Here is an 11,508-nt window from a genome sequence, read left to right on the forward strand (position 1 = left end):
CTGGCTCTGCTGCTGCTTAGCTGTGTGACTTAGGGCCTGCTCCTTAATCTCTCTGTGCCCCCTTTTCCTCATTTGTAAAATGAAGCTAAAAATAGAACCTGGAACCTCACAAGGTTATTTAAAGATTAAACAAAATGTTGTATATAAGGTATTCATCACAGGGCCTGTCACGTAGTAAAGTCAATGAATCTTAGCTATCATTACTAACACAAAGGTGACATTATTGTTGTCGTTACTAGGGTCTCTCTTTCGTCCTTCATGCCATGGCTACTCCCTTTTCCCATGCCTCCCAGTTGTGGATGCGTTGATTTTGGGGTCAGAGGAAACCAGAAAATGTTCCCTGTCATATGCGGTACAAGATGCAGCTGGCAATTGAACCATGGACTCTGTGGATTCCTGGCGGGTGTGCCTGGAGCTCAGTGACAGGGGCTCCCTCAGCCCCACAGGCTCTCAGGGAGGCCATGAGCACCCAGCTCAGAGATTCTATAGGAGAATCCTTGGGTCCAGAGCTTTTCCAATAGCTGAGAACATCACTGCCCACCTAGGATTCCAGGTGGTATGCCTGGGGTACATCAAGAACACACAGTAAAGGTGGGGGACAAATAATTATTGATATTAAAACTAATGCACATATAATGGCCCAGAGGGCAAATTGATGGTGACTTTTGAAGATACGACATAGACGATTTCAACAACACTCTATGCACATGAGGGACAGAACAAGTCTGGGAAGGGGCACTTCATGAAGACTCCAGAAGTATATTCCAGAAGTATGACTCCCTTTGTTACCTCCTTGCCATCTGGCCATCAGAGGCAACTAGGCCATCTAGGTCAAGGAGGCACCAGATGACATTTACCTCGATTGGACTTCCCTGCACCCAACTAAAGCCATCCTGCCTGCACAACCCCAGTTTTGAGTTCAAGCTCTGGCAGTTAGGGCACTGAAACAACACCCAGACCTTCCTCACCCTCCAGGTAAAGCTTGGCCAATAGCTCTCCCAGATATTATTATGCAAGAGAAGGTTCTGTCTCCTTCCTTGGCTTCAGGTCACATAAGGAAAAGCCCCCATTTTGTATCTTGACCCCCTAGCTGCAATTAGATGTGCTCTTCTACCCAACAAATATATATTAAGTGCCAGGCATGTTTCTGGGTACTTGGGATAAAAACAAAGCCCTGAGTCCTCTTGCAGCTTCTGTTCTATCTGAATGGAGTAGGTGGGGCTGGGCTGGGAGGGACAGACAGTAAACAGCACACATGATAAGTGAGTACATATCATGATCTATTGAAGGTGGCAAAGGCAAGCAGAGTAAAGTGGATTGGGGAGGCCAAGGAAGGGAGAGTGTGGCCAGGGCCAGCCTCATGGTGAAGGTGATGCTAGCGCACACAATTGGTGGAGGGGAGGGAATGAGCTTCACAGACATCCACAGGAGAGCGCCCAAGCTGAGGCGTTTGCGGAAGAGCATTCCTACCTGTGGCAGAAATATTTTAACCTCTAGGCACTAAAAAGCCAGTGCCTGGTCCTATGAGCCTTTGGACATTATTAAATGCTGAAGGAAAAAAAAATCTATTAGCTCCAAAATAAGAAATAACAACATTGGAATTAACACATATTTAATTAAATATTCACACATAATTTTTTTTTTTTGAGATGGAGTTATGCTCTTGTCGCCCAGGCTGGAGTGCAGTGGTGCAATCTTGGCTCACTGCAACCTCTGTCTCCTGGGTTCAAGCGATTCTCTTGCCTCAGCCTCCTGAGTAGCTGGGATTACAGGCGTCCACCACAATGCCTGGCTAATTTTTTGTATTTTTATTAGAGATGGGGTTTCACCATGTTGGCCAGGCTGGTCTCGAATTCCCAACCTCAGGTGATCCACCTGCCTCAGCCTCCCAAAGTGCTGGGATTACAGGCATGAGCCACCACGCCCAGCCTAGATTTCTTTCAATTCACAAAAAATTCCTGAATATACAAGACTGCTAAGAAATCATGGCCAGTTATACATTAAATATTTCTTAGGGCTAAATAATTTCAAAAGCACAATTATAAAAAATCCTTTCAAAATTAACAACAGAATAGGTTAGATGTAATATGGAAGGGGCTGAGTTTTCACATGTTTGCTGTGATATGAAGTGGATCCTCTAAAAAGTAAGATCAGGTCCAAGAGGTTCCTAAAATAATAGTGTCATCTGTCAAGTCTGATGTTGTTTTGTTGCACAGAGCAATTCACTTTTCAGGCAGAAGTCAATCGCCTGTCACAACACAGTGTCACCCACTGTGTGCAGGTTGGATTCTAGCTCACCGAGGGCCTGTCTGCCTGGGCTGTGGGAGTGCTGGGTTGATTTATTCATTCTCTTACATAAAATTTCAACTTCCCTATAGAATCTCATTTTCCATTGCCTTCCCATGTGTCTTAGTCTGTTTTGCATTGCTATAAGGGAATACCTGAGGCTGGTAATTTATTTTTAAAAAGAGGTTTATGGCCGGGCACAGTGGCTCATGCCTGTAATCCCAGCACTTCAGGAGGCCAAGGTGGGCGGATCACGAGGTCAGGAGATCGAGACCATCCTGGCTAACACGGTGAAACCCCGTCTCTATTAAAAATTCAAAAACTTAGCCGGGCGTGGTGGTGGGTGCCTGTAGTCCCAGCTACTCAGGAGGCTGAGGCAGGAGAATGGTGTGAACCTGGGAGGCGGAGCTTGCAGTGAGCCAAGATCGCGCCACTGCACTCCAGTCTGGGCAACAGAGCGAGACTCCATCTCAAAAAAACAAACAAACAAACAAAAAGAGGTTTATTTGGCTCATGGTTCTGGAGGCTGTACAAGGATCATGGTGCTGGCATCTACTTGGCTTGTTGTGGGGGCCTAGGAAGCTTCCAATCATGGTAGAAGGCAAAGGGGAAACAGGTATGTCACATGGTGAGAGAGGGAGCAAGAGGAAGGAGGAGGAGCCAGGCTCTGTTTAACAACCAGCTCTCACATGAGCTAATAGAACAAGAACCCACTCATTACCATGGGGAGGGCACCAAGCCATTCACAAAGGATCTGCCCCCTTGACCTAAACACCTCCCATCAGTCTCCATGTCCAACACTGGCAATCACATTTCAACATGGAATTTGGAGGGGACAAATACCCACACCGTATCACCTTGTCATTTCCGAGCTGAGTCAGTACATCTCCAATTTTAAAAATAAGTAAAATAATGTGGGGAGGAGGAAAAGTATCAGCTCTTTCTCCCACCCAGGGGATATCTAGGAATTCACAGGATTTGCTAATCAAAGAGAATCTACTTGGGCACTTAGTAAACACCTAATCTGCACCTAGCACGGGGCTAGCAACATAGTCCAAGAGGTATCAGAGCATCTGTTTTTGAGCCCTCATGCCCCAAAGCTGAGTACGGCTGTGTTGCATTTAGAGAGACTGGTCCTTTGCAAAGGGATGATGGGAGGATGTCTGGAGTGGACAGCAGAGCTATCAGCAGGCTTTTCACCCACACCCCCTCAGGACCGCCTCACCCAGGGAGTAACAATCCTATTCAGACCACATCCCAGAGCACAGTCCTGTCTCTCCACCAGGGACTCCCAAAGTGTGAGCCAGGGACCAGCAGCCTCGACATCACCTGCTGCTTTGCTGAATGCAAATTCTCCCATCTCACCCAGACCTACTGAGTCAGAATTGCTGGGGTTGGGAGCCAGCAGTCTGTGTGATTACAAGCCCTCCAGGTAATTCTGATGCATGCTCGAGTTTGAGAACTATTGTTCTACGTGACTTCTGTGGCTGAATTCTTGCTCTTACATAGTTTCAATGCACAGAGATTGCCTTTGACTCCAGGGAGCCCTGTACTAGGGAATATTTTTCCAAAGTGTCCTGAATAGCCCCTTTTACAGACCTGGGAGGTGGCCTGATGCAGCAGATAAGGGTGCCCTGAAGCCAGATGGTCCCTGTTCAGATCCCAGCTGCCATGTAGAAGCTTCACCTCATTGGCTGGGCCCTCTGGCTCTTTGAGGCCAGTTGCCTTATCTGTGAAGTGACAATGATAACAATGGCAACAACCAAATAGGGTAGCTGAAGATGACACCTTGGGAGCCGACCACATAGTAAACACTCAAGAAGCCATCCTAGGTACCGATGACCTTTTTTTTTTTTTGGATGCTCTAGTCATCCAGGCTGGAGTACAATGGTGCTATCTCAGCTCACTGCAATCTCCACCTCCCAGGTTCAAGCGATTCTCCTTCCTCAGCCTCCCAAGTAGCTGAGATTACAGGCATGAGTCACCATGCCGAGCTAATTTTTGTATTTTTAGTAGAGACATGGTTTCGCCATGTTAGCCAGGGTGGTCTCAAACTCCTGACCTCAGGTGATCCACCTGCCTCAGCCTCCCAAAGTGCTGGGATTACAGGCATGAGCCACCATTCCTAGCCCTCCAATATCATTTTTTAAATGGAGTCATCACGACTTTGAAATCATGGCACAAAATTCATGCCAATCCTCGGAACTAATGTGGCAGTAACCATTCCTCTCACATGGGCCAGCTTCTCTGCCAGGACTGGTGGAGGGCACCATGACACACCCCATTTCCCATCCAACATGACCTCCAGTGTTCTCTCATGGCAGAAGTGTGGCTTCTCCCTTTTCTGACAGTCCTGGACAACCAAACAAGGCCCTCTATGTCTGCTGCCAAGGAAACAGTGGCTTAGTGACCCTCTGTTTGTTGGAGCTCGCTTTTTCCCTGTAGCAAGACCAGGGTGAGTGGGAAAGCATCAGAGTGGCGTTTCTTTTTCCTTCTCTACTGAGGAAGTCTTTGGCTGCAGATTCATATACTAAAGAATAAAGAACACTTGCAGGACTCTAGCCTTAAACAGGCAGTCTGTCCCTGAATCTATACTGCGAGCTCCAAGTGTGTTCACGGACTGGTACCAGTGCACAGACAGTTATTGTCCATGCTCAATGGGGATAGCTGCAGAAATGGGGAGTAAGCATTTAGAAACCTTTATAGCACTGGGGTGTTGCCACACACAAATGCACCATGAGCAGGGTTGTATTTTGTATATCTTTGAGTTACTCATTTTTCTTTGTACTTCATACAAGTGTCCATCTAAGATGAACTAGGGGGAAAAAATTGGTTCCTATCACACACAAGCATTACCCATGTAGGGCTTTGAGAGTCTCAGAGATCAAGAATAGTTGGGATTTTGTGGACTGACTTCCAGAAGGAGAAAACCTGGAATCAATGAAGAAGTCCTCTGCCTCTTTCTTTCCCCTTTTCTTCCTCCTTCCATCTTGGTCCCACAGATTTTAGTACCAGAATGATTCAAGATGGAAAACACAGTGATGCTAAGATGCTCTTGTGAGATTTTCTTAAGCACTGGGTGACCCAGAAGGAACTTTCCAGAACACTCTTAACACTTGACTGGAGGAGTCAAGCCTGAGAAGGGAGGACGGGCAGGACGGCGGCGGGGACGGAAGATGCAGTCTGTAACAATGCTACAAAAAGAGGCCAAGGAGAAGGCAGGAAGAGAAAGACCCCAAAGGAGAAACCCCGCTTGCTTCCTCCTCCCTCCCCCATCCCCAGTCTCTCCAGCACCCTCAGGGAAGAGGAAGCTGTCATGTGGCGGGAGGACCAGGTCAGTTTCTCCCATAGCTTTCCACTGACCCTCCCTCAGGCCACTGCAACGGAAGAAGCGCTCTGTGGGCTTCCTGTGCCGTTTCCACATGGCTCGTTTCTGAAATCTTCCAGCCCAGTGTGCAGTGGACCTGGAGATGTGCCACACGTCTTTCAAGTCCCAGGCATCCGCCCTCCACCCTCAGTATGCTTGGGGCGTCAACTAATTAATTCACTGAGATATGAGTACTGTGACGTGTTGTGCAGCCGTGTCAGAGCCAGGCGTTCCACGGGGGAAAAGGCAAAGTCCACGCTCTTGTGGAGTCATGATGAGCAAGCCAGAAATAAGCAAGATCAGTCTAGAGAGTGGCAAGAAGCAAGAAAATAAGGTAGAGTGAAGACACAGGCCCAGAAGGAGAAGCCTGGTGGCATCTGGCCTGCCATTTGCCATCGAGTTTCATGGCTCTCCAGGTGGATTCAGAATATGTGTTGCAGGTAGGGAGGAGTAATAAGAACTGGAAAGCATTTTTCCCGGAGAATCATATATGATTTACTTACAAAATGGGAGGTGTGGTCATGTCTGTGCTGGGACTCAGGTCAGTGGGTCCACTAGGGAACAGGTGTCCCGGAGAGAAACCTTGGTGGATGCCAAAAGGCAGGCCCTGCAGTGGCCTGGGGGCCCCAAGGCCTTATCTGTGGGTGGGCACCAACACACATTAACCCAAATGCCAGTGGCTTTTGCTTAACCACCTGCAATGGTATCTTCAGGGGAGCATCATATCCCTCGCTCAAACCTCTTGGTGCTGCCTGCTGCCTGCAGGAAGACATTTCTCCACTGCCACCTGGACAGCAATCAACACCGAGGTCGGCTAGTGGTCTTGAGATGTCTGTAGCCTTCAGGGTGTCAGAATACATCTGGTGGTGTCTATCTGGCTGTAGCCATGCCATAAAGTGTGCAACAGACATGGAACAAATGTCCCTGCCCCCTTCCACATCTCACCTGTCATCTGGGCCCCAAAGCAGCACAGCTTGTACCCACAAGCTGTCAGAGTCCTTTGGAGAGCAGTTCCTTCACCTCTATCCGTGGAGTCTGTCCTCACTGGGCTTGGGCTCATATCTGGGTGACCAGGCAGGGTCAGGCAGCAGGCATAATCCAGCCTCACAGGCAGCACCCTGCAAATAAGCTCATGCAAATAGACACCTGCGGGCTGACACGTTCCTGGCTTATCAGGCACAACCACCCCTTTGGGCCTCACCTGGCTCCGGCTACATTACAGGAGATTCTTCCATTTTCACAGAAGGACTTTACAAATCGGCCTGCATTAGTTTCCTGCAGCTGCTGTAACAAATCACAAACTTGATGACTTAAAATAATACCAATTCATTCTCTTACAGTTCTGGAGGCCAGAAGTCCGAAATCAGTTTCACTTGACTAAAGTCAAGGTCAGCAGGGCTGGTTCCTTCGAAGAGTCTAAGGAAGAGTCTGTTCCTCTAGGGCCTGCTTGCATCCCCCAGCTTGTGACCACATCACTCCCATCTCTGCTTTGGTAGTCTCATTGCCTTCTGCCTCTCTGAGTGCGTGCCTCCCTCTTATAAAGACCCCTTGAGTATATTGGGCCCACCTGGATAATCTAGGCTCATTTTCCCATCTCAAAATCCTTAACTTCATCACATTTGCAGAGCTCCATTTGTCACATAAGCTAACTTTCACAGGTTCTGGGGATTGGAGCATGGATATCTTTGGGGCCATTATTCTGCCTATCACATGTCCCCATTCTGCCCTCATTTTGTGTTCACAATGGTTCTGTGAGGATGAGAAACTGAGGCTCAGAAAAGATAGACAATTTGCCAAAAGTCGCCCAGCCAGAGAGTGGTAGGGAAGAGGGGGGTGGAATCTAGATCTATAGGGTCTTAACTAAGTTGAACAGATTGTATAATAGAGTAAGAGAGGATAAGGCAGCCACCAAGTGGAAAGGGCCTGCTGCTTTTCCCTCCACAATTTCTGCGTCTCCAACATGCCCGAGCAGGCCTTTTTTCCTACTTCTTTCTTTCAAGGGTTAAGAGTTGAGTGTTTGTCTGAGCACAATGGGAACACCTGCAGACTGTCCTAGTTCAAGGAGTGACCCACATTGGAAGAAAAGAGCTAAGCAGGCCACAGCTGGGTCCAATTTTCCCTCCCTATCCCTGGCCTCTGTGGCAGTCCAAGGGTCGCTTGCACAGCACACACTCATGCAGTTTCGTCAATGATTTTCTCAATTAACCCACAAGTTAATATACTTCCTGTTACTTATGGAGATGCCTCACATCCCAGGGACCCTCAGCCGTGACCCAACAGCCAGGAAAAGAAATGGGAACCTATCTCCCTGGCACTGAACCAGCAAAAAAAAAAAAAAAAAAAAGAGTCTTAGAGCAATATTCACTTGTTATTATAATAGTAAACCATTGATTCAATGTTTAGTTGGTGTTGGAGGGGGACAACAAGCATTGTTCATTTCCTGGGTATCTCAAAGGCACATACGGGAACAGTCGCACCTGCTTGGAATAAAACATGCTCAGGCCACAGTAAGACACTGAGTGACTCATGACTCTTCTTGGGGAAGCCAAGCAATTGGCTGTGCTGTGCAGTGATGCGTAGATTAAAGAGAAGTTAATCACTGTGTTCAAGACTCACTGAACCCCTGCTGGTGGCTCAGGGCAGACAAATGACAACCCCTCTGCTCCTGGCTGCAGTTCCATCTGACTCTCAGAAGCCTGGCTTCTTGCTTACCATTCGTGATGCTGCACCCAAAGTTTCTCTCTCCTTAAAGGAGTCCAGGAGCACATCAGGCCCCTTCGGTTGGGTGAGAAATGAGTCCCGGGAAGGTGTCTCTGGGTGGCCAAGAAACCAGGGAATCCTGCTAAGTGAAATAAAGGATGAAGCTTCCTTTGCCTTAACTCACATCAGCTCTGTGCATGGATTGACCAGCCTCTCAAATGTGTCAGTCAAGGGCCCTTTACCACCAGCAACAGCGACAGAAAGCAGCAGCAAGTTTCCTCAGTGTTGGGAGGAAGACGAATTATCACATCCACATTAGAGAGCGATTTTATACTATCAGATCAAAGTTGCATATGCTTTAGGACCCATCAATTTCATTAAAATATATTTAGAATATGCATATTTTAATAGATCATATTTGCATACTTTAAAAAATTGTTTTAGTTTTCCAGTTAACAGTATATTCTGGAAATCTTGCCACTAGGTTGCTTCAACAAAAACTTTTTAATGATTGTCTAATGTACAGATCTACCCTATTCTGTTTAATCCCTGCTGTTAGGCATCTAAAATCATGCTGATGCCTTGTATTACAAACAATGCTATAAGGAATGCCTTTGTACCTAAATCATGGGCTATTTTCTGGATTTTTATTTTCCAAGTATAAATTACTAAAGTGGATTTGCTTAATTCAAAAGGTATGTATTTCAGTTAGCTCTTGCAGGGTAATAAACCACCCCTAAACTTAGTGATTTAAAACAACAATTAATTACTTCTTATGATTCTGAGGGTTGGCTGAAGAAACCTTTTTTTTTTTTTGAGACGGAGTCTCATTCTGTCGCCCAGGCTGGAGTGCAGTGGCGCAATCTCGGCTCACTGCAAGCTCCGCCTCCCGGGTTCACGCCATTCTCCTGCCTCAGCCTCCGAGTAGCTGGGACTACAGGTGCCCGCCACCACACCCGGCTAATTTTTTGTATTTTTAGTAGAGATGGGGTTTCACCGTGGTCTCGATCTCCTGACCTCGTGATCCGCCCGCCTCGGCCTCCCAAAGTGCTGGGATTACAAGCGTGAGCCACCACGCCCGGCCAGCTAGCTGAAGAAATCTTTTGCAGAGTTTCTTCTGGAGTCACTCATGAGGCTGCATTCCACAGGAGGGTCGACTGGGCTGGCAGGTTCCAGATGGCCTTACTCACATGTCTGGCAATTGGGGCTGGTGGTCAGGCTGAGGTTCTCCTCCACATGGCCACATACCCTCCAGCAGGTTAGTAGAGGCCCCTGCACTACACGGTCCCAAGGCTCCAAGAGGCCAGAGCAGAAGCTGCAAGGCACATTGAGCTCCAAACTACTGAATGCTACCACGTTACTTCTGCCACACTCTATTGGCCAAGGCAAGCCCCAGGGCCAACCCAGACTCAAGAGGATGTAGAAATAAACTCCATCTGTTGATGGATGGCACCACAAAGCCAAGGGGTGTGGACACAGGGAGGTGTGACTCACCGAGGCCATCGTTATCATCAACTACCACAGTAATTAACATCCTAAGCTCTTTTCTAATATGCTGCCACACTGACCTCAGAAAGGCAGTGCCAATTTATACTGCCACCAGCCAGTGTCCTTTGGGAATGTGTGCCTTTAAACAAACCGGTGCAACCACTTTGTGATACGTGATAGCAGAGGAGCTTTCTGCCCCGAGGGGCCACAGTCACACCCCTCAGTGGTAACTCAGGACCAGGGCAAGTTGAGGAATCATGCAGGGAATTTAAGGGATCCTCCCTCCCTCTCTGGGATGGGGCAGGGGCTCTACATTTCTCCCAGCCCATCCTCCTGTGGAGTCCTAATCAGGGAAAAGGAGTCAGGCTGGTGGGAGCAAAGGAAAGCAAAAAGAAGAGGCAGGTAAACCGCAAATCTGCCTTTCTTCATGGCCCAGAACAGGTACCCCTCATGCACCCAGCTTATCACCAGACACCTACAAGTTGGCTCACTGCAACCTTGCATTATTAGTATTGCACAAAGCCCTCTTCGGCATATAGCATAAGCATTATTCTATGAAATCTCCAGCCAGCCTTTGTTTCCTTGCAGTCAGCTCCTCTTCTGCTGGCCTGCCCATTGCCTTCTCACAACATAGTTTCATACTTTCTCTAGTAAATTTGCCTTTCATTATCTACAACTGTCTTGGCAAATTCTTTTACCCCTGCATCACTGGCCCAGATAGTCATTGCTCACCCACAACACATCCCACACCATGTTGACACCTGGCATTCTTGCCCAAGCCCCCCTCACCTCTGCTGACAAACAGCATCTAGAAAAATTTTTTCAAAACCCAGGTTTCATCAGGTTGGCCCCAGGCTTGAAACTCTTGAATACTGGGTGCTCTTGAGAAAGAGACCAAAATCCAAGGATGTCCCAGCTGCCCACATCTCCAGCCTCTGCTGCTGGCTCTGCTGGCTCTGACCACTGGGGCCTTCTCCTGTGTTTTTTAAAGGCACCAGGCTCACTTTCACATGTTGTCTGGGCTTGAATCTTCTCCTGAGCCCCCAATTCCTCCTCTTTTTTTTTTTTTTTTTTTTTTCAAAAAACCCATTTTATTGAGATAGAATTAATGTACCATACAATTCGCCCACTTAAGTGTACAGTTTAGTGGTTTTCAGCATATTCACAGAGTTGTCCAACCATCACCATCATTCAATTTTAAAACATTTTCATCACCTGAAATGGAAACCCTGTGCCCTTTAGTGGCCATCCTCTTATCTTCCAGCCCTAAGCAACCACAAATCTACTTTCTGTCTGTAGACATTCCTCCTCTGGACATTTCATATGAATGGAGTTATATAATATGTGTTTTTTTGTGACTGCCTTCTTTCACTTCGCATGATTTTTTTAGGGTTTATCCATGTAGCACGTGCCAGTCCTACATTCCTTTTTAGGGCTGAGTAATGTTTGATTGCATGGATAGACCACATTTTGTTTATCCATGCATCCACTGATGGACATTTAGGTTGTTTCCACTTCTCTTTTTTTTTCTTTTACTTTTTTTTTTAATTTAAAAAATTTATTAAAAACATGGAATGTTTCACAAATTTGTATGTCATCCTTTTGCAAGGGTGATGCTAATCTCTTTATCATTCCAATTTTAGTATATCTGCTACCAAAGTGAGCAC

At 47.1% G+C, this 11,508-nt stretch overlaps 1 non-coding gene across 1 annotated transcript; it reads right to left on the reverse strand.

Moving 5' to 3' along the window:
- Window positions 1-11,404: 11,404 nt before the first annotated feature.
- Window positions 11,405-11,508, reverse strand: LOC116466133 (U6 spliceosomal RNA). The gene has a single exon (XR_004247386.1). It is a non-coding gene; the product is annotated as a U6 spliceosomal RNA (small nuclear RNA).

Source organism: Hylobates moloch, unplaced genomic scaffold, assembly GCF_009828535.3.
Source record: "Hylobates moloch isolate HMO894 unplaced genomic scaffold, HMol_V3 SCAFFOLD_3, whole genome shotgun sequence".
Lineage (NCBI taxonomy): Eukaryota > Metazoa > Chordata > Mammalia > Primates > Hylobatidae > Hylobates > Hylobates moloch.